The 21,731-nt window shown below is 38.4% G+C and overlaps 1 protein-coding gene across 2 annotated transcripts in view; it reads left to right on the top strand.

Moving 5' to 3' along the window:
* Window positions 1-1,031: 1,031 nt before the first annotated feature.
* Window positions 1,032-21,731, top strand: part of NSD3 (nuclear receptor binding SET domain protein 3) — a 118,775-nt gene continuing 98,075 nt past the window's right edge. For both annotated transcript variants that reach the window (XM_044912830.1, XM_021681570.2), the window contains exon 1: window positions 1,032-1,521. The gene's annotated coding sequence lies outside the window, so the exon portion shown is untranslated. The remainder of the gene's footprint in view (window positions 1,522-21,731) is intronic.

Here is a 21,731-nt window from a genome sequence, read left to right as displayed (position 1 = left end):
GGCAAGACGACTTTACTGTGTCACACACCTTCTATTGTTTAACATAAATTTCCTAGCATGGGGAGGGCTTAGAGGGTTACAGAGAATTTTGACTCCAGTTTCCTCCGCTCATTCTTGCGTGAGTTCTCTCGAGGACTGATGCCCTCCCATCCCTCGAAGCGAAGGTCTGGCAGTGAGCAGCAGAGGGCCCAGGCACGTGACGGGCACCGAGCTCTCTGGGTCCCTAGGGGTCCGGGCCGCAGTCGGCGCTGACGTCCTCCTCTTTACCCACAAGCCTCCGGGCCCGCAGTGCGAGCAGGAAGAAGGCGTGCGGGGCCCGGTGGCTGCCAGGGAGGTCAGCGCTTCCTCACAGCGACTGAGATGCCGCCACGGCTTGCGATCGTGGGGCGGAACGGGGGTCGGCGGGGGGGCATCCGGGACTCACATCCGAGGCTGAAAGAGAGACTGTTCCCCACGGCTCAGGTCTGAAATTGCTGCCACGGTTTCCTTACGCAGACCCGTGTGAAATAGGAAGCCCTGACTCTGACAGCTGTCGGACAGAAGGCACCCAAGGAGGCACACAAATTGTTCTTCTCTTTCCCGGTCACCTTAACCCGGCACTCGTTTGTAGGTTGTTTCTAACACCTAGGGAGTGTGCAGCAGTGTCACTCTGAGGAGTACCATATGGTGTTTAATATGTGCTGTTATTGAACAAGTCTCAAAGAATACGCACGAACGCAATTTTACCTCACAGGCCCAACCTTTAACCTGTCTTCTGTTTTTTTGTTTGTTTGTTTGTTTTTTACCCTCTTTCGTATCATTCCTTCCTGTCTCTGCCTTTATCGCCTGCTGTCTCACTTCTTGTCTAGACTCTCTCGGGCCGCTCCTCTCCGCCCCGCCGACTACCCTCTTCCTCCTTTCGCCCCCCTGCGCCGCAAACCAGGGACTGCATTTCCCGGCAGGCGCCGCGGCCAGCGGCCAATGAGGGGCTGAGGATTTGGCGGCGGCGGCGGCGGCGGCGGCGCTCCGAGAGCCGGGTGGGGGGGCTTTGTGCGCGGCGGCGGCGGCGGGAGCGGGCGGCTGCGGCAGCGGCGGCGGCAGCGGCGGCGAGGACGGAGGCGGAGGCCGAAGGGGACTGTCCACTGGTCGGTGCGGAGAGGCGTGCGAAAGCCAACTCGAGCCCCCGAGGACCTTGCTGCCCCGGCCCGGCCGCCAGCCACAGCCTTCTCTCTAGCAGCAGAGGCTGCGCGGCGACCCCCCATCCTTCCACCGCCCCTGCCCACCCCACCTCCCGCAGCCTTCCTCCTCTCAGCTTCACGCCCGGCCCGGCCCGGCCGCGGCCCTCCTCGATGCCGGCAGCCATGGCAGAGGCGTCCGGCGCGAGGGAAATCTAGCCCGGGGATTTCATGCGGCCTAGCTCGGTTCCGTCTTCTCCCCCCGCAGCCCCGGCGGCTGCCCGCACCCCAGCCCCACTCCGGGCCTCCGTGTCTCTCCTGTGATCGTACTGACACGGCCGGGGGGTTAGAATGGAACAAACTGAAGGTAAAGTGAATGCGTGTGTGTGTGTGTGTGTGTGTGTGTGTGTGTGTGTGTGTGTGTGCGTGCGTGCGTGCGTGTTTGGGAAGGAAGGGCTGAGGAGGGAACGACGAGGAGGGGGCGACCTAGGGATGGGACCCGGGTAGAGAGACCCCAGCAGGAATGGGAGGACAAGCGGGTGGCCGGAAAGCGTTCAGGGGGAGCCCAGAAGGTAAAGCAGAGGGCCAGGTGAGGGGTGTGGAGGAGATAGGGAGGTGGGGCAGGGGAGGTAGGATTGGGATAAGAGATGGAGTGGCGCTGAGCTGGGAATTGGGAGTAGAGGTGGAATGGGGGCGGGGATAGAGATGGAACGGGGGAGGGGCAGGGAAAGAGAAGAAGAGTTAGGTTTGCAGAAGATTAGAGACCTGGGTGGACTGAGAAATAGGGAGGTTTGGGGGTGCAGAGTGGAAACTAGAAGAGTCTGGGGGGAGGGGGTAGAATTTGATGGAGAAATGGGCATCAAAAGAGAAACGCGGGAATGGAAGTGGAGGAAAAGGATTAGGAAAAGGGATAAGAAATTATTGAGACAGGATGCATAGGAAGATAGGAAATAGACTCAGGAAACTGGAAGACCTAGGATTGGTATAGGGAAGGAAATTAACTAAATGTTGAGAAGGATGAGAACTATCAACCAAACATCACAGAGTGGGTGGAAAAGAAGGGGAAGGGGGTTGTTAAAGGAAGAGAAAGCCTTTTGTTCCCGTATTTCTGTATATTCTGGGCCTTTTCTTTCAAGGCTAGAGAATATAGAAGCTAGTGGTTATGGTGTTGTGATTGTTGTGAAATGGGGAGGTGTGGGTTTTACTGTTTTGAGGGAGGAGGAGATGTGTTAGTGTTATGGTAGCAAGACACTAGAGACATGGCCATAATTTGATGGTTTTGCTGAGGGAGTGAAGACTGTTCAGATTTAAAGGGGGTAGGGGCAGCCATGTTTGCTGCCAGGCACTGCAGTGTAAATAAATTCCTTCTTTCCGACATCAGTGTGAATCTGGAAGGGGCCAGTTCAGATTGTTAGCCCCCGTTCTTTCTATTCATGAACTCTTCCCATACATCTTGTGGTAATTTACTATTATTCATAACCACCAAAGGAGGTAGTGATGTTTTCCATCTTGTGTGTTTTGCTGCTCCCCCCACCCCCTTTCCCTCTTCCTTCTGGTTGCAAACAAGGCATGCTAATGAACTGCAGTGTAAAATTAACCCTTTTTATAAAGTTGAAGCTATATTTTTACTAGTTGAAGCAATCATTACTATCATATTTCAAATGTGATCATAAAGTCTTAAATATTGAAAATTCATTTGTTTTAGAAGCTTCAGAAGCAGTCATCATGTTTTCTGAAATTCTTTACGTAAACAAGGAAATTGCATTGGTTATTTTTCTTGGGCTTGTGCTCTTGGCAAAGCACTGTGGGGGGGGTGAGATGGGGTAGAAAGATCTGCTTGTGGTAGATTATCTGCTTGCTGTATTTTGAATGTTGGAAAATTAGAAATATATGTATTTTAAAATAGTGTTTCTGGTAGTTCACGCTTATAGGTGATGGGTGTGTTAAGAAGTGTTTTCTTTTTTTTAATGCACTCCCTCTCCTCCATCCCTTCCCTTTGCTTTCCTGTGTCTAGCTCAGTAGTCTCCAGATGCTAGTTCAGCACAGTGCAATGATCTATGAAGTAGGCATGCAGTTCTTAGAGCCTCAATGAGGTGCCAGTTTTTTGGTTTTTTTGTTTTCTTTGTTTTGTTTTGTTTTGTTTTGGTGGGAACTTCAGGTTACTCTCAGGGAAGCTACAGTAACTCTTCAATGTATCAAAATATAACTACTTGGGCAATTTGAAATGGTTACTGTTCTAAAGGTTTAAATCCTGCCAAACTTAGAGTAGATAAATTGTTAAGTGTAGCCTATTTTCATATTGAAAGAGATTAAGTGTGTGTGTGTGTGACCTTTTGTTTTTGTTTTATAATTGTAATTGGGGTAATCCAAACTTGAATTCATCATATTGATTCTGAAACTGTTGTCTAATACCAGAAAGGCCTGTTAAAATTGTGCTATGATGGACTCAAACCAGTTGTACTACATATTGATTTAACCTGTCTAAATGCAATATCCTTTCAGTTGTTATAAAGAAGTTTAGGATGTGTTCTTGGTGTGTTGGAAAAATGAAATTGAATATTGTTAGAGTAGTACTTTGTGAGAGTATTTTTAGTTTAAAGGCCAGATTTACAACTTGGAGTATTTTGGTTTGAAGATAAGCAGTCTGAATTTTTAAAAATTCTGTGAGGAAAAGTTTCACTCAAAAATGCCATTCAGTATGCTTTTTGGAATTTATTTTTATGGAGATTTTTCATTCTTATGTCTTCCACTCAATGGACATGTTATCAACAATTAATTGGTAAATTGTGTGCATGAACTATCAGTGCCACAAATTTTTAGGAAAACGAGAAATTGTTTTATATTAAAATTAAAAAACTCATGTTAGAAGCTTGAATTACTTAAAAAAGAAAAGAGTGTATTCCTGTGTATTCAGCGGTCAAGATCAGGGTCTCCTGCCTAGCTGCAATGAGTATTCTGGCTCCTTGGATGGGTATCCATATAATGAAGAGGGCTATTCTAGCTAGATGATAATTAATTAAAACCCAGACTTTGCTCTGATTACTGTGTCTATCAGCACACCTGCTACCTGCGATAGCTTTTTTAAAAACTTTAATAAGTACGCTCTTTCTTATAGTAACACATTGATTGAATTTTGGGTAAAGGAAATGGGTTGCCTTTGAGACTGGCCATCACTGAGTAGATTGTCAAATCTGATTCTGAATAATAATCATAGGAAAGCTACTAACTAGTCATCTTCTTACAGTGTGCTATGCTGAGTGTCTCACATGTATGATTTCCTTTTATCCTCCCAACAGTTGTATGAGGTTACTACTGGTTAACTCCCTTTTACAGGTGGAGAAATTGAGGCTAAGTAACTCAACACCACACAGATGGTAACTAGCAAAGCCGTATTTGAATCCAGGTCTTTCTAATTACAGAACCTGGATCAGCAGAACTTTCAGTTTCTTTTTAAAAATTTGTAAAGATAATATATGTTCATTATTTTTTTTTCCAAATATTATAAAAGGCTAAGAGGTAAAAAAAAAAAAAAAAAAAAGTTAACACCCTGTTTCCCCCTGATAACCATTTTGAAGTTTCTTCTGAGTCCTAGAAAATATCTGTACATACATATGCATATCTGTCTTCAAATGCATACAAATTGGTCATACTGTCTGCATTTTGTTTCTGTGCTTTAATAGGCTACCTGGGACATCCTTTTAAGTGAGCACATATTGATCTACAGCTTTTTTTTTTTTTTTAAGGGTCACATAGTATTCCATTATTTGGAATATTGATTAACATTAGGATGTTAACAGATTTTTTGCTATTTTAAGTAATATAGCAGGTCTTGAATTAAGTCCCTAACAGCCTATTTAAATGGAGGAGATATAGTCCAACTACTTTATTTTATAAGAGAAAACAGAGGCCTGAGGAAGTTACGTTCAAAGCTTTGGTGACAGACCTGTTATCTGGCTCTTTATACCACACTACATTACTTCGTTATTATGAAGGTATTTGAGCTTTCTGTAAAAGCTCAAGGTGAGGGGGATCATTCAAGGTTGGGCACGTTTAGCATGAGTGCAAGGGGATTAATTTGCAGTGAGGCAAAGGATCTTCTCTTTTTTCATACTCTGTTCACCATATTGTACATATAGCATATGCACAAAATATTTTTGCATATGTAAATGAATCCTGTGCAAGTATCTTAAAGTTTGTGTTTTGGGTAATGAAGTGGTTTTGGCAGAATTTTTTCTGTTTTAATAAAATTATCAGTGAAATAAGATAGCAATGAAATGAAAAAATAAGAGGTCCATCATGGTCCTGGAAAGGAACTTGGAAAGAAAATTGAGGCACTGGTAAGTTTTTTTAAAATGAGCTAAAAAATAGCTCACTGAAAACAACTTTTAAAAGATCTTAGCAGGCACCACTGATTATTTTTAATTATTTTTGTCTATCAAGAAGAAAATAAGTTACCATGGATACTTATTCTTTGGGTTCTTTTGAAACAAAGTCTGTTTTAGACACTTAAAAAATGAAAATATAAAAGCCTTAAAAAGATTTAGAATTTGGTATCTATAAAATCTGATTCTTGGTGCAATGGTGTTTTTAGTTTTACTTTAAAAAAAAAAGTAGTGTCTGTTATTTTTTGAAAGAGCAATTAACATGATTTATTCCTTTGTTAATAAACAACATGCCCAGGGCGCCTGGGTGGCTCAGTTGGTTAAGCGACTGCCTTCGGCTCAGGTCATGATCCTGGAGTCCCGGGATCGAGTCCCGCATCGGGCTCCCTGCTCGGCGGGGAGTCTCCTTCTCCCTCTGACCCTCCCCCCTCTCATGTGCTCTCTCTCATTCTCTCTCTCTCAAATAAATAAATAAAAATCTTAAAAAAAAAAATAAACAACATGCCCAGCTTTTGAGTTTTTAAATGAATGGTGACCTTTATTTCTGCAGGCTAATCTTTTTATAAATGTTAATAAAGGTAAATTTAAGAAAATGATTATACTACAACTACCTATGCTACAACTACCTAACGCATTTTTAAAAAGCTTACAGAGTTTTGGTTTTGGTTTTTATTGTTGACTTTATTAAGTACTTAATAAGTACTTTCAAACACTTCTGTATTATGTTGTGCCTGCACAGTGTGGCATAAAAAGAAGGTAAAAGGCATAATTAAAATTTTGTGAATTTAGAGAATGTTCAGTTTTTACTAGACGGATATGTGTTGTTACTCCTAAAGTACATCTGCCCATTGATGAGATTTTGAATTTGAAAAGCTCTGTGAAAAATGATTCTTGGCTTATTTTTTAATTTTTTAAGATATGGATCTGTGTCATCATTGACTGATCTACAATGATAACTCTTACTTCTTACTAGGTTCCTTTTTTTCCATGTAGATTTAGAGCTATATTGAGAAAGTGAATAGGACAATGAAAAAATTTTGTATAAGTATATGAATTCTATATATATGATATATAAATATATGAATACAAAGATAAATTTAATACCTTGCACTTACTACATTTTCTGAGATGTTTGATTGAATTCTTACACAATAACTTGACTTTGTTTTAAAATGTGAAGTTGGAAAGCACAAGAATTATTTAACCCAAATTTAAAGATGAGAAAATTGAGATTTCAGGAAATCCTCAGGCTAAATAGATTGACATGTTAAGTAGAATAAGGTTTTCAGATTTCTGTCTGATTACTTAAAAAGAATTTTTTCAGGGGTGCCTGGCAGGCTGTCAGTAGAGCATGTGACTCTTGATCTTGGGGTCATGAGTTCAAGCCCCACTTTAAGGGTGGAGCTTACTTAACCTTTTTTAAAAATTTGTGTTTCTTGACTTTTTTTCATAGCCTGCATTATCTTTCTTTTAATAAACATTAAATAACAATAAAGTATTTTTCTACCATAGAACATGCTTTTTAAATTTTGGTATAATTTATGTACATCTTGAAATATAGAAGTAGATATTTTAAATTTAAGAAATGTATGTATTCCTCTGATTTTGCGAGTAAAACAAAACTTAGTTTATCAAATTGATTTGAGGTTAAGAAGTCTAATATGGAGGCTTGCTTTTATCTAATGGCATTTTGGCTGTAACCAAGATAGTATGTCTGTTGAGTCTTGTATTACTAGTATCTCTTAGCTGTAGAGTCTTAAGAAAACTGTACATTTAAAAACACACACACACACACACACACAAAGCACCTTAAAAAAGAAACATTTTTAAACTTTTAAGTTGTGAAACATGACATATAAAGAAAAAAAGCATAAAATCTAAATGTACAGTATAAGCAAATAATTAGAAAGTAAACATCATGTAGTCACCACCAAGGTAATAAACCCTTTAAGGAAAGCTATAGAGACCGCCTCATTGGTTTAGCTGGTGTTACCTTGGTGGTGGTCGGGCTTTCAGGGTAACGACATCCTGAAAGTAACCTGAAAAATTAATAACCGTGAAGGGTCAGGAAATGTAAAAGCTGAATCACCAGTTTTTGTTATTATCAAAAGTGTTATCTAGATAATTAAAAAAAAAACCTGTTTCCTAGCAGTATAGTCATTTAGTGATTTGAAATCTTAGTGCTATATTAATGAATGTGAAACAAAAAATAACACTAAATTCTGTAAGAATCATGCCATTTTATACAAACTGGCTTTTTTTTCAGAGTTCATCTCTGTTGCAGTTTTTGTTAGAATTTAATGACTACTGGTTTTAGATTGATGTGCAGATTCTAGCAATGACTTTTGCTTAGAAAATATCCTATTTGCTATATATTAATATTCTAACTTAAGTATCTTATTTTATAAAAACTTAGACTCTCTCGCTTTCACATTAATGTAACCATTCAAGAAGTAATAACCTGAGAAGTAATCAGTAGTGACAATCTATTTTGACACTTCATCCTTGATGCCTCTTGATTCTTACCTTTTCTGTATTTTGTCTAGGTGAACCAAATTTTTTGAAAGTGGAGAAACTTTATTTTGCTTCCCTGTCTTACTAGACTGTTTTCTTACATGTTCGGAAGGGTTAAATGTTGGTTTTTGAGGACTTTGATAATAGAAAAACTTGAATTTTTTCCTTTCTACGTGACAAATACAGTCTGTTTGCATAAAATTCTGCAATGTGGATTTGAAAAAGACATTTTTATAACACATTTACATACATAAAGCCTTTATTTGGTTATTGTAATTTTGTCACTTTAAGCTGTTTGTTTCTTTTATGATTTCTGCAGGATCCAAATACATTAGAACATAGTATTTCATATTTGATTATGATGAGAAATTTCTTGCTGTGCTTTACCATACCCTTGAATTCCTTTCTTTAATGCAGTAGAATGCTGTTTGTTTATTCTGGCTAATTTTTCCCCTAGCAAAGATAATAATTATTTTAGATTTTGAAACGAACGTGTTAGTTTTCCTAGATGTGGAAGCAAACATGATTTAATATAATTTTGTAAACCTAGATTAGGTAATTTGGCTTTGTGTATAAAGTAGAGTTAATATGCTTTTGGCCAGCTCATGGTTTCTATGTTATCACCTGTGAAATTAAGCATGGATCATTAGAATTTATTTTATTGGGGATAGAATTAGTTAAGGTTTTAAGGTATTGAAGTTAATGTATTAATTAAAGCATTGCACACATATACATACATGCACACACACATAATACTCCTAAGAAATGCTGATGGCCCTTTTAGTTTTTACTTTTTAATGGAAAATTTGTACTTTTCAAAGTGGCTACTAGTTTAAAAATAACATTTATTGTGTTTAAGTTATGAAAGGATTGTTTATTGTAGAGAAATTGAAAACCAGTGAGAGATAAAAAAGATTAAGATCACTTGAAAGCCTGCCAACTGGAAGTAGCTATTAACATTTCTATATCTTTCCAGTGTTTCTTCTTACACATCTATGTATTTTTTTTAACAAACTGGAATTATACATTAGTATTATTTTGTAGCATTCTTTACTGTGAAATTAATTTTTTTGATATTGTGATTTTTTTAAATTGATATATAATTTCGTTGTATAGGTGTGCCATATCTGCTCACGATTCTTCTGTTGATGGTATTTTAGGCAGTTCGCAATTTTTGGATATTATGATTTGATGAACATCCTTACACATTAAAAAAAAACAAAAAAACCCCTGTCATTATTTCATTACGATAAATTCCTAGAAGTAGAATTACATAACAGATACGAACATTTCAAAGGTTTTTTAAAAGATTTTATTTATTTGGAGAGAGAGAGAAAGCACGAGTTTGTATGCACGCTTCTGTGCGTGAGAATGGGGGGAGGGGCAGCGGGAGAGAATCTCAAGCAGACTCTGACTGAGCACAGAGTACATATTGGACTTGCTTTCACAACCCCGAGATCATGACCTGAGCTGAAACCAAGAGTCTGATGCTTAACTGACTGAGCCACCCAGGCATCCCAGGTTTTTTTTTAAATAAGTTTTGTTGAGAAATAATTCACGTACCATATAATTAACCCTTTTAAAGTACACAATGCAGTGTTTTTTAGTATATTTGTAGAATTGTGCAACCATCACAACTAATTTAATGTTATTATTTTTTAAAGATTTATTTTTATGAGATGAGAGAGAGAGAGAGGGCCGGGGGAGGGGCAAAGGGAGAGAATCTCCAAGCCCACTCACCGCTGAGCGCAGAGCCCAACACAGGGCTTGATCTCGTTACCGTGAGATCATGACCTGAGCCAGAACCTGGAGTCAGACACTCAGTGGACTGAACCACCCAGATGCCCCTTATCACAATTAATTTTAGAGCATTTCCAGAAAATTTTGAGTCAATTTAAACTCCCAGCAATGTCAGAAAAGCTTTGTCGAATTTTTTGATTTTTAAAGTGTGGTACAAACATACAATAACACAATTGCCTGTGTGATACATAGTTTTTCTTTGTAATCACCAGCATTTATTTTTTAAATTTTATTTCCAGCTTTATTGAGATATAATTGACTGATACATACTTTACATCCATTTATGAGTGAGTTTAGAAAGTCATGGATGAGAAGAAGGTGCTCGTATTTCCTATGTTAAGAAAACCTGACATGCAAAGTTTCTTAAAGTTTAAGAAACAAAGTATGTGGCAGATTTTTTTAAAATTATAAAATCATTCCCCTGTCCAGTCAAAATGTCTTTATTGAAAGAAGTTGTATGTGGTTTAAAATGTTTCTTTTCATTCATGTTTTATTTAGAAACATTTTATTTTAGAAAATATCTGTAGAAAATGTGCTATATCTATATAATTAATGGTAACAAACTTGCTTATCCTATAGAAAGTTTTTTTTTTTTTCTTATTGAGAGATTTGCTTTGCTCTAACTGACCTTCACCCTGAAAGTTGTTCTGTCATTCTGGTCATTCTGTTTGCTTTAAGCCATTTAACAAAACACCTTTTTTTTTTTTTTTCCAACTCAGTGGGCAGTGAGTATAGGGCAAGAATCAAGGAGACCTATTCCCACCCTAACAACAGAGGCTCAGTGTTGTCATCTCTGGAGATGAAAATGACTGCTTTTTGGAGTTATAGGGATCCAAAGTAGAACTGCTAGAGTGTACCTGGAACTGTACCAGGCATACAGCTGATAATTAATGACTTTTTTAATATAAGAAAAATAACATTTGCAAAATGAACTCGCTCTTAGTCCCATGTTTAATGAAGAAATGAACTCAGTTGGCCTACATTCGCTTTCATAGAAGTTAAAAGTTGAACAGTAACTAATGCTTGAACAGAATCGTTGCATGGGTTCTATGAGTGTTTCCCAGTTGTAAGGATTCGTGCTGGTACAAGTACGAACATGAAGTTAACTTTCCAGTCCCAATTTACTTCCACGGTTGCTGTTATTACAATAGCACGATGGCTATAGCTTCACCAACGCTTAGTGTTCTGATTAAGCAAATAGGTGACAGTGTAAAATTTGAGTATATGGTATGAAGTGCCTTATGTTCTAACTTTTATTGCTTATTTTCAAGATGAAATGTTGAATACAGTTGATCCTAAAATACTAAAGTGAAAAACCTGATGAACCAAAAACTGGTCTTTAGAGGAAAGATAAACTCAGTAAATTATGATTTTAGATATTACAATAAATTACTTAGTATTTTAAAAAGTACGTATCGTTGGGCGCCTGGGTGGCTCAGTCGGTTAAGCAACTGCCTTCGGCTCAGGTCATGGTTCCGGAGTCCTGGGATCAAGTCCCACATTGGGCTCCCGGCTCAGTGGGGAGCCTGCTTCTCCCTCTGACCCTCTCCCCTCTCGTGCTGTTTCTCTCTCTCTCTCTCTCAAATAAATAAATAAATAAATAAAATCTTTAAAAAATAAGTAAATAAAAATAAAAACTACATATCATTTCTGCGATGCATTCTCTTTTTTGCCTTGCTGCGGGGAATGGAGAATATAAGGTAAAAGAAAGTCAAATTTGAACATTTGCACCATTTTAAGAACTAATCTCAGAAACCACTGTACTGTAACTTAAAAGTTTGTTGGTGAAAGAGGAAGATATGTGGATTGACTTGTTAGTTTACTAAATTTCATAGTGAATGGAACAAGATGACTGATAGGAGTTAATTAGTTTGTAGTAATTTTAAGTGTGAGCCAGTACCCTTGATGTAAGGGATTGAAAAATAATTTAAATTTTCTTCAAGTGGTAATATTGTGTCTGTTGTTGCTGGGTGTGGTCAAGAACAAAGTGAAGACAGTTGAGGTTAAACCAAATAGATAAGGGAAACAGGGTGTATTACTAGTAGGGTTTGTATTGGTACAAGGCAGTTCAGTAGTACTGTGGTTTAGTCAGGAAAAAATAAGAACTACAAAGCAACCTAAAATATTCTATAACAAAGAAATCATAGTCAAATGAAATTTGTGTAATTGTATTTAGTGACACAATTTCTAGTTCACTGAAGTACAACATAGGGTTGTGTGGTTTATTTATTATTTATTTCATTGTGTTCATTTCATGCAGGTCACTTCCTAATACAGGATATTTTAATATCCTTAACTGTCATCCACATGGTTCTCATGGAAATTTTTTTTTTTTTAAGATTTTATTTATTTATTTGAGACAGAGAGAATGAGAGAGACAGAGAGCACATGAGATGGGGGAGGGTCAGAGGGAGGAGCAGACTCCCTGCTGAGCAGCGAGCCCGATGCGGGACTCCATCCTGGGACTCCAGGATCATGACCTGAGCCAAAGGCAGTCGCTTAACCAACTGAGCCACCCAGGCGCCCTCATGGAAAATTTTTAAGTGAAAATTTCAGAAAATATTTGGGCCAACAACACTAGAGTTAAACAGATTGTGGGGTAGTACAGTTATGCTTTTAAAAATAGTGTTGCTCTTTTATTAGTATAGACTCAGGAAAATTAAAAATAAAAATTAGAAGAAAATGTGCCACTTGTCTAACACCTTGATTACTTAGAGAATTTTGTAGAAAGCAATATAGTGGTCATGCTGATCTTACCCTCTACAATTTTATTTATTTACAGAAATAGATATTGGTTGTGAATTTCATATAATTGTTTGCTCTTTGAAATAATGAACATCTAGGGGTGCCCGGCTGGCTCAATTGGAAGAGCATGCAACTCTTGATCTCGGGGTCATGAGTTTGAGCCCCACGTTGGGTGTAGAGAGTATTTAAAAACAAAATATTCTTTAAAAAAGAAGGCGGGGGGCGCCTGGGTGGCTCAGTCAGTTAAGCTTTTGCCTCACGTCATGATCCCAGAGTCCTGGGATCAAGCCCCACATCGGGCTCCCTGCTCAGCGGGGGGAGCCTGCTTCTCCCTCTCCCTCTGCTGCTCCCCCTGCTTGTGCTCTCTCCCTCTCTCTCTGTCAAATAAATAAATAAAATATTTTAAAAAAATAAAAAGGCGGGGAACACTGGGTGGCTCAGTCAGTTAAGCATCCGACCCTTGGTCTCAGCTCTGGTGTTAATCTCTAGGGTTGTGAGTTCAAGCCCTTTATTGGGCTCTGTACTGGATGTGGAGCCTACTTAAAAAAATAAAACAGGGCGCCTGGGTGGCTCAGTTGGTTAAGCGACTGCCTTCGGCTCAGGTCATGATCCTGGAGTCCCGGGATCAAGTCCCGCATCAGGCTCCCTGCTCGGCAGGGAGTCTGCTTCTCCCTCTGACCCTCCCCCCTCTCATGCTCTCTCTAGCTCTCATTCTCTATCTCAAATAAATAAAGTCTTTAAAAAAAATAAAACAAGTAACATCTTTATGTAATGTTAATATGGTAGGTTAGAACTTAAAGATAATTTTTTAAAAAAACCGTATATATTCTTGTCAGAATGAAGATCCAAACCATACATTTATCGATAACTAGGAGGAATCACGGCCCAGTTTCCCATTGTTTGGGGTCATTTCAGTTATCTGGATTGCCTGACTTAACCTCCATTATGAGCTATACACAGAAGCCTAAAGATGTTATATATCCCTTCAGAATTCATGCCGCTAAGTTAAAGGTAGAATCAGAACTAAAATTCGAGTCTCATTACTGAAAGACCAATGGCAGAGTACATTTTTACTTATCCTCAGATTTATCTGAGTCCTAAACCTCCTCTTCTGTGACTTCTTTCTGGCTTCACAGTACTATTCACCCATTCCTTTAAAAAGTTTATGGGAAACCTTATTTTTTATAAGCTCTTTTGGAATGTTTTTGTTCAAATTTGAAAAATAATTTACATCAGCACTACCCAATAGAAGTTTTTGCAATGATGGAAATGTGGCTAGTGGCAGCCACTAGCCACATACAGATACTGAACACTTGGTATGTGGCTAGTGTACCTGAGCACTAAATTTTTAATTTTATTTCATTTTAATTTATTTAAAATTAGTCACATTTGGCCAGCACAGATTTAGATATTCTTTTTTCTTAAGATTTATTTTTTTATTTTAGAGACAGAGAGAGAGAGAGAGTGGGGGGGAGAGAATCTCAAGTAGACTCCCTGCTGAGCATGGAACCCACCATGTAGCTGGATCTCATGACCCTGAGATCATGACCTGGGTTGAAATCAAGAGTCAGTGCTTAACTGAGTGAGCCACCCAGGCGTCCCTAGATACTCTTTTTTGGGTGGGGGGGAGAGAGAGCATGCCCCCACATGCGCCTGAGCTGGTGGGGGGGCAGAGGGAGAGGGACAAACAGACTCCCTGCTGAGGGGAGCCCCATGTAGGGCTTGATCCCAGGACCCTGAAATCACGACCTGAGCTGAAGTCAGATGCTTAACCGACTGAGCCACCCAGGCGCCCCATTCCTAGATACTCTTAATAAAGGAAAGAAGTAGAAGTGGACATATTTTTTCACATTCTTTGCTCTTATGATTACTGTATTTGTGTGTTTTTGTGGGGTTGGGTTTTAAAATCTCATTTTTAAAAAATACTGTCTTAGTGAATAAATCTAGTCAGAGAAAACAGCTTAGTAATAGCTATTCGAAAGCTATTTTTAAAAATTCTTTTAATTAATACAATTAAGCAACTGTACACTGCTGACCAACAGAATAATTTCATTTCAGTAGTATTCTGGAATATTCCAGTTAAATAATATTTAAAGCTTAAACTTTTCATAAATGCTTGACTAAACTATTATTTAAATCTTTTTACTATAGCCATATCTCAGAAGCCTCTGAAACAAAAAGAGACATTGAAAGGAAATAAGATATGCCTAATGATCACCTCTTCACTTGTCCTCTTCAAATCTTTATATATGACTAATTCCTGGCTTTGATTTTGTGAATCCTATTTATACCATCTAGCCCTCCAGTCATTGTATCCTATTACCCTGTTTTATAGTACCTTAACACTATCTGAAATTTTCGTGCTTATTAAGCTCCATGAGACCAGAATCTTATATGTTTTGATTTCCCAGGACCTAGAACAGGGTCTGGCATATAGTTGGTGTTCAGTAATGAACCACATGTCACAAACAAAACAAAAAGGAATCTGTGAGGAATAAGATATATATCTGGAATAACATGCCACTTGAAATGTGGGAATCGACAAGGTTTTGATTATCTTAGTGATGTTGGTGTGGGTAATTTAAGGTGATTAGTTTAGAATGATTTTGTATAGAAATGTTTCTCCAGGAACTCTTATTTTAAAAACAAACTTTAGTCCAGACATACATGTATGTACTAAATAAATCCCATCCACATAAAGCATCAGAGAGTTGACAAAATAGAGGGGAAAAGTGAGAAAATATTTCCATGGTCAGTTTTTGAGTATTGAGCCTCATTTCCTAACCTCTTAGAGATCAAGGGGTTTACTCGAAGTCATTTTGTATACCATTGGTTGGAATGGTAGGAGAACCATTCCAGCAGAATTGCCTACTCCTGATTTTCCTATGTGTTGTTTTGACTTAGGATCTATGAACAAACATTGCTGTGTAGCAGACATAGACACTTTGATATAAACAGTAGTTGGCTGATAATGATTTATCTGCAAGTAGTTGGAGCACCTGGGTGGCTCGGTTGGTTAAGTGTCTGCCTTCAACTCAGGTCATGATCCCAGGGTCCTGGGATTGAGCCGTGCATCAGGCTTCCTGCTCAGTGGAGAGTCTGCTTCTCCCTCTGCCTCTGCCATTCCCCCTGCTTGTGTTCTCTCTTTGCTCACTCTCTCTCTCAAATAAATAAAATCTTAAAAAAAAAAAATAGTTGGAAATTAAATATTCTCTTGCAGTAAATTAGGTGATTTAATTTCTGATTTTTAAATGCCAACATGTTAAGTGTGGGAAGGATTCTATTTTTACTTATATCTGTACATTTTCTTAAATAGTTAAACAGTGTTTTAAGATGTAAATGAAAGCCTTTTTATTTAGGGAACTTATTGTTATTTGCCTTAACAAAATACGGTCCCACCTAGAGGTTATTCATTAGAGAAATACTGGTGTAATATAGTTTTTTTGAATGGCTATGTGAGGCTTTTCTTTTTTAATCGGCTATCCTATGTTTAAATTAACAGATTTTTTTTTTTAATGGCTCTTACCATAGTGCTGTCTTTACTACTGCAGATTTTCTCCCCCCCCCCACATATTTTTGTGAAAATTGTTCACAAAATCCAGTATGGCCCAGTGATTGTAGTTATCAGAAATTGAAAATCTTAAAAACAGTATTTTAGGGGTACCTGGGTGGCTCAGTCAGTTAAGTGTCTGCCTTCGGCTCAGGTCATGATCTCAGGGTCCTGGGATAGAGTCCCATCTAAGGGGGCACCCTGCTCAGCAGGGAGTCTGCTTCTCCCTCTCCCTCTGCCCCCCTCATCCCCCAACTTGTATGCGCTCACTCGAGAGCTCTCTCAAATAAGTAAATAAAATCTTTTAAAAAATGTATTTTAGTAATAAAAGGACCCATAACATTGTGTCATGTATGGGAATGGCTTTACTGCCCTTTCATTATTTGTATCACATCTATGACTAGAATGAAAGTAAACTCCCAGGCATAGAAAGCAGCAGTGATTGTGCCAACAAAATGGGAAGAAATAATTTCCTTTTCTTCTGCATGTGTTAAAGGTGGCAGCAACACCCTACTAGCAATTAAAAGCTAATGGCTTTTTCTGGCTGTCCAGGGATAAATTGTAGGTCACATTAGTATATTTATATCCATAAATAGGAGTATTTATGTTGTGATAGGTAAGAACTTTTTAAAGTGATATTTCTATTTCAAGTTCCCCAAATCTTAGTTTAACGAATCTATAGTAATTTCCCTCTCCCTTTTATATGCTTTATAGGGATGTTAGTGGAACTAAGGACAACAAAGTGAGTGTTTGGAAATGCTTTCAGTTTCCTGTTGCCTCTGTAACAAATGATGTCAAACCTAGTGGCTTAAACACAACAAAATTTAAAACAACAGATTTACTATCTCGCAGCTCTGGATGTCAGAAGTCTCACGGGGCTAAAATCAAGATATCGGTAGGGTTGCATTCCTTCTGGAGGCTCTAGGGAAGAATCTGTTTTCTTGTCTTTTTCAGCTTCTAGAGGCTGCCTGCATTCCTTGGGTTATAGTCCCCCTCCTCTGTTTTCAAAGCCAGAAGTATAGTGTCTTCAGATCTCTGACTCTTCTCTCTCCCTTTTTCACTTATAAGGATCCTTGTGATTACATTGGCCCCACCTAGATAATCCAGGATATTCTCTCCGTTGTAAGATCCTTAATTACATCTGCAAAGTCCCCTTTACCACATAAGGTAACATATTTACAAGTTCTGGGGGTTAGGATGTGGGCATGTGGTAGGGCGGCATTATTCTATCACATTCTCTATGCAAGTTGAAGATATTGTCTTTGTTAACTATAGTAATAAGGGATATTTTCTGAGGCAGTAAACATTGCCTTTCTAAAGTAATACAGACATGACAGAAAAGTGGTTTAATGGTCAATGACAGTATAGCATGTGATAAACAGTACAGGTTACAAGTAAGACTGTCTCAGTTTGACTCCTGGCTCTATCCCTGTGTGACCTTGGACAAGCCACCTAACCTGTTTTTCAATTTCCTCATCTGTAAAATGGAGATGCTAATATTCACTTTACAGAATTTTTCTGAGGGCTAAATGTCGTAATTCTTGTAAAGCACTTGGAACAAGACATAAGTGCTCAGTAAATGATACTGTTTTACTTAAAGCATCTTTAAATTATTCATTTGAAATTTCAAGGGATTCTTTTTTTTTTTTTTTTTTAATTTTTTTTTTTTTTTTTAAAGATTTTTTATTTATTTATTTGAGAGAGAGGATGAGAGGAGAGAGAGAGCACATGAGAGGGGGGAGGGTCAGAGGGAGAAGCAGACTCCCTGCCGAGCAGGGAGCCCGATGTGGGACTCGATCCCGGGACTCCAGGATCATGACCTGAGCCGAAGGCAGTCGCTTAACCAACTGAGCCACCCAGGCGCCCTCAAGGGATTCTTATATAGATAAAAATCTGGGTCTGTTGAGTTGCAGTTTTTTTGTTTAACATTTTGAATACTTACATCCAAATATTCCAAATATTTCATATTTGGGAAAACATCTGTGCCCGTTAGTCATTAAAAAATTGGGTACAAGCTGAGTAAATACGAATATTTCCTTGGTTTATAATTAGTGAATTTTTTTTTTTTCTTTTGAAAACGTATTAAAATTTTTATATGCTCAGTATAGAATCTACAGAGAAGCAAAAGGTAAAGCAAAAAAAGAAAAGAACTCATCCATAATTCCATTCAGAGATAGTAAGCATTTACATTTTAATGAACATCATTTTAGGGCAATGGTTCTCAACCTTGGGGCGATTTTGCCTTCCAAGGGGACATTTGGCGATGTCTGGAGACATTTTTGATTGTTAGTACTGGCAGGTGGTACTACTGTCATCTAGTGGGTAGAGGCCAGGATGCCCCTATACATCTTAAAATGGACATGACAGCCCCCCACAATAAATTATCTGGCCCAAAGCGTTAGTAGTGCTGAGGTTGGAAAACCCTATTTCAGAGTGTGATCTCATTGATAAATGTATTGCCTTCTTAGTCTAATTCTCAGTCATGTATTTAAATTTTGGATCACTTCTTGATCCCTGAGTTATGTAAAATCTAGATACAAAAGACCAGATTTGATTTGGTAAGTCATATTTGGCTCTTGAGAAATGTTAGTAATTTTAGAGGTTAGTGTAACACAGCAGTTTGATGAGGTTTCCAAAGGTTACATACTGAAATTACCTGCATAATTTTAGATTATGAAGTTGAAGTCATGTTTTTTGTTTTTTAAATATCTTATTTGACAGAAAGAGACAGCCAGAGAGGGAACACAAGCAGGGGGAGTGGGAGAGGGAGAAGCAGGCTTCCCGAGGAGCAGGGAGCCCGAAGCAGGGCTCAATCCCAGGACCGTTGGATCCTGACATGAGCTGAAGGCAGACGCTTAACGACTGAGCCACCCAGGCACCCCAGAAGTTGAAGTCCTGTTACAGTAAACACTAATGCTGTGATTTGGGGCTATGCTTTTGACTGTATTTTGATAGCCAAACGTATTTTCTTCTGTCATTACTTGGTTGGTAATGAATATTTAGTAAAACCGCAGTTATAATTTCCTTTGGTCTTTTCTGCCATCTCTGTATTCATTTAGCAGCCTTTCTCATTCCCTTACTGTACCAGGGGATAGGGTACAGCAATGAACAAAACATAAAAGTACCTTTTCTAGAATTGAAGTACAGTTGCCCATTGAACACCATGGTTTGAACTGTGCAGGTTCACTTGCATACAGATTTTTTTTTTAATAAATACAGTGCAGTACTGTAAACGTATTTTCTCTTCCTTGTGGTTTTCTTAATATTTTCTTTTCTCTTGCCTACTTTATTATAAGAATGCAGTATGTAATATGTGTAACATACAATGTATATATTAATTGACTATGTTATCAGTTAGGTCAACAGTAGGCTATTAGTAATTAAGTTTTTGGGGAGTCAAAAGTTATCTGCAGATTTTTGACTGCACTGGGTGCTAGCCCCTAACCTCCATGTTGTTGTTCAAGGGTCAACTTAGTTTGGTTTTGATGGTTGGTTGGTTTTTCCATGATTAAAGATGGCACTGTTACCCTTTGCATTGGAAATTAAAGATAAATAAGAATTTCAGATATCTGAACACATTTGTCAATTCTCTGGATGGTAAAGTTACTCAAAGACACCTCAAATATAGCTTGGCATTCTAATATAAACTGATTTTGTGTTTAGTGCAGGTTTTGTATTCATCTATAAATGATTTGAAAAAAGGAAAGTCATTTTATTAGAGTTCCAGATTCTTATCGTGTGTTATGCTCAATGATGATAATATTGTGACAGTTTCTCTTGATATCATTAGTAGTGATTGCAGGGCTGTTTTTTTGTTTGTTTTTTAAGATTTATTTATTTTTTTAGAGAGAGAGCAAGCTGAGGGAGGGACAGAGGGAGACAGAGAGAGAGAGAATCTCAAGCAGACTACACAGTGAGCGTGGAACTCCACACGGAGCTCAACCTCCCCGCCCTGAGATCATGACCTGAGCCAAAACCAAGAGTCGGTCGGACTCTCAATGGACTGAGCCACCCAGGTGTCCCATGACTGCAGTTTTTATACACTAAAGCAAAAGACAGAAGAGATTCATTTCATTATATATCATTATATATCTAGTTTTGATAAATATGTTAATATTTTATATATGCCAATAGAATTATTAGAGTCATGGTAGTAAGCTTCATATTAAATGTGGTTATGTAAATGTTTAGTTTCCTGGGAGAAAAATCTCTTGTCTGTCAGTGACTATTTTGTGTGATGTGTTTATGCTCTCTATTTCCAGCACTTAATATTAAGTATCTTCTACTCTGGGGGTGCCTGGGTGGCTCAGTCAAACATCCAGCTCTTGGTTTTGGCTCAGGTTATGATCTCGGAGTCATGGGATTGAGCCCCGCATCAGGCTCCGTGTTCAGCATGGAGTCTGCTTGTCCCTCTCCTTCTCTTCCTCCCCCTTCTCTCTCTCTCTCTCAAATAAATAGATAAAATCTTTAAAAAAAAAATCTTCTCCAATTTCTAATGAAGAGATTACTTGATAAAATATAATAAGCTTACATAATAACTTTTGGAAAAAGTTTAAAAATAATTGGGGCAAATTTTTTTTGTTGTGTTTTCCTCTCAGTACCTGATTACCTACTGCTAGTTTGGTTTTGTGTTGGACATATAATCACAGTGCAGATACTTTTTAGCTTTATTCATGACCTTTCTTAAGAATGTATAAAACAAATCTGTACAGTCAGTTCTAAGTGCATGCTGCTAACAAATAGCCTGTGGCATTTCAGTAAAACTAGTTAATGGTTATAACTCATATTAAAATATTTACATTGTTAAGCCAATCCTATGGCCCCTTACTGTATGCTCCCTTTTGTTTACAATTGATTTGTTTATTGATAATGTGTCAGGCACAGTAGTTGGCCTGGGGATTCAGAGATGAAGTAGTCCCACGTCCTTAACATAGACTTTCAGTCTTTTCATATTGTCTGGCATCTGAGTTGTGTTTATTTCCATGAATTTTATTTCCATGATAGTGTGTTTTCATTAAATGCTTATAATTTAGTTTTGCAACATATCAAGAAAGGCCCTTCTAATAGTCTAGATATTTGGAAGCCGTGATATTAAAAAGCCAAGAAAGTTATTTTTTCTTTCTTTTTTTTTTTTAGGTTTTATTTATTTATTTGAGAGAGGGAGAGAGAGAGAGTGAGCACACTCAGGCAGAGGGGCAGAGGAAGAGGGAGAAACAGACTCCCTGCTCAGCAGGTATCTCACTGTGGGGCTCGATCCCAGGACCCTGGAATCATGAGCTAAGCCAAAGGCAGATGCTTAACCGACTGAGCCATCCAGGTTCCCTGGAAAAAAAAAAAAAAAAAAAATTTTTTTTTTAAGTAAGTTCTGTGCCCAATATTGGGTTTGAAATCAACCCCAAGATCAAGAGTCCCATGCTCCACCATCTGAGCCAGCCAGGTGCCCCAAGAAGCCAAGAAAGTTCCTAGCTGAAACCCTTTTAGGTAATGGTTAATGTAGGTTTTTGCACAGGCACTTCCGTCCCTTTCCACAGGTTAGGACTTTCTTGTTTTTCTAAGTCTGGAAATGTCTGAGGTCCCCAGTATCCT

This window comes from Neomonachus schauinslandi, chromosome 2, assembly GCF_002201575.2.
Source record: "Neomonachus schauinslandi chromosome 2, ASM220157v2, whole genome shotgun sequence".
Taxonomy (NCBI): Eukaryota; Metazoa; Chordata; class Mammalia; order Carnivora; family Phocidae; genus Neomonachus; species Neomonachus schauinslandi.
The sequence above is the reverse complement of the archived record's forward strand: the minus strand, read 5'-3'. Positions and strand labels throughout refer to the sequence as shown.